Source organism: Balaenoptera ricei, chromosome 1 (genome assembly GCF_028023285.1).
Source record: "Balaenoptera ricei isolate mBalRic1 chromosome 1, mBalRic1.hap2, whole genome shotgun sequence".
Lineage (NCBI taxonomy): Eukaryota > Metazoa > Chordata > Mammalia > Artiodactyla > Balaenopteridae > Balaenoptera > Balaenoptera ricei.
This window is the reverse complement of record NC_082639.1, coordinates 98,395,001-98,395,828: the sequence shown is the minus strand read 5'-3', so window position 1 is coordinate 98,395,828 and position 828 is coordinate 98,395,001.

Genomic DNA, 828 nt, shown 5'->3' with positions numbered 1-828 from the left:
AACAGAGGTTCCTCCAAATGGTGTTTAAGTACAGCAACTGAAATCCCTGCATAGACTCTGCTCCTCAAGCAGAAGTGCCAAGGCTGGTAACTTCATCCCCGGCGGCCACCAAGTAGTCACTCAAAGCCTCCTACGTGCACTGCCTAGGGACGGGCCTAGGGAGCTTGCTCCTTATCACAGGGAGCACCGGGCAGACTGACTCAAGCAGGTGTTAGAATCCCTGATCTGAGGTTCCAAGCATCTGTTCAAATAAGTCAATTTATATTCCAGAAAATAAGGGGTTAGGGACTGTATCAGTGATTTCAAAGGCCCGAAGAATTCCAAAGCTCCTGGTCTTGGCTTTGGGGCCCTACAGGGAACATAGGGATCAAATATCTTCTTTAAACTTCTCCATTAAATGTATCCCCTCCCAGGGAAGGCAGGCAGGGCCCAGTGCCTAGTTCCACAATTCCGAGTCCTACTCTCCATAATGGCAAGACTGCATGCTTAGCACCCCTTAACGCCGGTGGCTCCTTCAAACTCCCCAACCCACCCAACTAGAGAGATACTAGTGATGCAAAGGGCAAGGGAGACGGGGGCTACAGAAGTGTGGCTTGTGGCTTTGCTTTCACCCGCAAGGGAAGGCCTGAATGATGGGGTCTTGGTGGGAAAGTTGGCACCTACCCAACAGGAGTGGATTAAGGAAAAGAGCCTTCTTAATCAAAATGGTAGATCCACAGGGAAAGGAAGGGTCTGAAGGGCCAGAGGGGCTGCTGTCTCCTGCTGTGAAATAACAGTAAAGAAAGGAAAACTTGGAAGGGTGTGAAGGTCGGAGCTAACTACCCACCC